Genomic DNA, 2704 nt, shown 5'->3' with positions numbered 1-2704 from the left:
ACCTCAACCTGAAGCCTGGGTGTGGCTGTCAGTGGACATGAGGGGCTATATTCTTCTGGAAGCCCCTTTCCTTCTGCTGTGGCTAGAGGTGTGACCAAGAATGGGAACAGGAGGCTGCTAAAGTCTGGAGAAGCAGGAATCATTTGTCAGAAGAACACAGAAGCCACCTGCTGGGAGTTCTGTCTTTTTAGAGATGAGCTATTTGGGGTTTAGAAATGAGATGGAAGGAAGTGGAAGGCAGAGGGCAAGGGCGGAGTTGTGAGAGGCTACCATCACAAGGATGGAGGCTGGGGGCCATGTGCAGTAGGTCCAGAAAGTGTTCAGTGGAATTGTGGGTAGGAGGCTGAGATGCCGCTGGGCCCTGTCCCCACCAAAGATGGAAGAACTGAGGTGGAGGCAACTGGCCACTTGCCTAGGAGAGAACTCAGGCACCAAGTTAAAAGGACTCCCATGAAGAACTGCCGCCTTCTACCCGCTGCAGTCTTGGATGGTTTGCCCACGCAGAAATCAGTGGCCAGGGAGGCACGGCCTACTGCTGGGATATCAGGGCAAGTGCCCAGTCCAAGAAAGCCACTGTGATGTCCTGTAGGCAGAGCCAGATCCAGTGGACAGCCTCACTGAGCTGTGTCTTCATGCAGTCCCACGTCACCTCACCTCTGCATGCCTCATGGCAGTGCTCGTGGGCGCTGGCCAGGGCCTCAAGCAAGAGGTGCCACAATGGCAGCAGCACATTCTGGTAGAAAAGCAGGGGCAGCTCTCTCAGATAGCAGAGCAGCTGATTCAGGGAATCAGGGAGCTGGATCTGTAGCCTCTGAGAGAGGCTGGTGAGGCTGTCACCAAACCAGGCAAGGTGAGAGGCACAGTGGGCAGAAAAGAAGCTGACTGTGGCATTGGTGTGAGCCCAGGCCAGCTGCAAGCTGGGCCGCACCACGGTGAGCAGGTGAGAGCCCCAGACAGGTAGTGTCTCCTCCAGCCAGCTGTAGCCTTGCAGACTGTAGGAGTAGAGCTTGGCACACGCTTGTTGGCTAGCAGGTAAGAAACCAGATGTTCGAAGCAACCGGCCAGTAAGGGAGGCCTGGAAGGAGCTGTGTGACCAGAGGTCATGGCACAGGAAGCCTACAGTGAAGACCAGCAGCAACAGGAGGAGTCGCATCCAGGGCAGCCGAGGACCCTGAGCCTGCTGCAACAGGCCCTTGCAGGCCATGTCACAGGTGACGACATCCTGGTTGTTACCGCTGCCCTTCCTCAGCAGCTCCTGGTTGGTAAGCTTGAGGGACTGAATGGTTTCTTGCAAAGACTTCTGTACCTTCTTGGGAATCTGCTCCCAGGAGCTGAGCAAGTGCTCCAGCAGCAGGCTGGACTGTGACAGGTGCTTAGGGTACAGCTGCCTCCAGACGCTGGCGCTGAGGGGGTCCACTGTCAGGCACTCGGTCAGGCTGCTCAGGAGCTCTTTCTTCATCTCAGGGGGACAGCTAGGGGTGGCTCTGGACAGGAAAGAAGGGAAGTAGGTATGCAGGGTGGAATCCGGCTTTGCTCCAAATGCCAGCACCTTCAGTCGGGGGTAGAGCTGACATAGCTGCTCCTGCAGGCTGGGTGTCAGGGAGTTGTTCGGCATATAGGCAAAGTCCAGAAGTGGGAAGAAGTCCTTGGGGCCAATCATGCCGAAGCCCTTGGTAAGGTTGGGATGCATCAGGAGCAGCCGATCCAGGTATGTGATGGCAAACGGAGACAGAGACTTGATGCCCAGCACAGGCAGCATGATCCCCAGCCACACTTTCAGTCCCTCGGTGAGGTTGGCAAAACCCGCTTGACCCAGGGCCCACATGATGGTCAGACACTTGGCTGGTCGGCTCTGGTGGGACCTCAGTAGTTCCAGGAACTTGCCTAGGTTTGCGGTGGCAATCTTGGGCTTTTCTTGCAGGATGGCCTGGATACAGATGCGGTAACCATGCAGTGACTCCCCTGGTGTCTTATCCAGCTCTTGCAGCATGGTGAACAGACAAAAATCAAAAGTCAAAAAAGAGCTCCAGAGACCCTGCTGCCTTTGCCAGCAGCCCTCGGATGATCCCACGCAGCTCCCGGCTCACCAGGCTGTAGGGATAATCATGAGTATGCTGGCTCAGCGTGGGTTCACTTAGAGGAGCCTGTAGCTTGTAGTTGAGATAGCTGGCCAGGTCCTTCAACCATATGGATGGGTTTCCAGAGAACACGCTCTGGCTCTTATCCAGTTCCTTCTGCAGGGCTGCCACATCCAGAGCTTTCAGTGCTTCCTCCAGGCTGCGGAAGCGGCCCTGCTTCTGGTTTTGGTTGGGAAGAGTTGCCACCTTCTTTGGCTGCTTCTTGTTCCCTGGTTTCTTAGGCTCCACAGCAGGGGGTGGGACCTGCTCCTTATTCTGCCGCTTCATGATATTCTCAAAGCCCCGCTCATAAAGGGTGCTTGTGGTCTGGATTGGAGGGGTCAGGTCGTATTTCCACACTCCATTTGCTTCCCCGAGCGCCCGGCGGTTTCCGCCGCCGCCTCGGCCGCGGGCGCCGGCCCCAGGCCGCCGGCCCTTCTTCACCACCTCCCAGCGCCCCACGCCCGCCGTCTTGGCCGCCATGGCTCGGAGCTCTCCCGCCTCAGCCACTTCCCCTGCTTTCCGGTCCGGCGCTGCGCCTGCCTCAGTGATTTCTAGACCTTGACCAAATGCTCGCGGATACTCGG

The 2704-nt window shown here is 57.2% G+C and overlaps 1 pseudogene across 1 annotated transcript; it reads right to left on the bottom strand.

Annotated features, from left to right (window-relative positions):
* Nucleotides 1-24: 24 nt before the first annotated feature.
* On the bottom strand, nt 25-2645 carry LOC111535686 (annotated as a pseudogene). The gene has a single exon (XR_002729535.2). The product of XR_002729535.2 is annotated as a transmembrane protein 214 pseudogene (transcript).
* Nucleotides 2646-2704: the final 59 nt, after the last annotated feature.

This window comes from Piliocolobus tephrosceles, unplaced genomic scaffold (genome assembly GCF_002776525.5).
Source record: "Piliocolobus tephrosceles isolate RC106 unplaced genomic scaffold, ASM277652v3 unscaffolded_22637, whole genome shotgun sequence".
Lineage (NCBI taxonomy): Eukaryota > Metazoa > Chordata > Mammalia > Primates > Cercopithecidae > Piliocolobus > Piliocolobus tephrosceles.
This window is presented reverse-complemented; position numbering and strand designations above follow the sequence as displayed.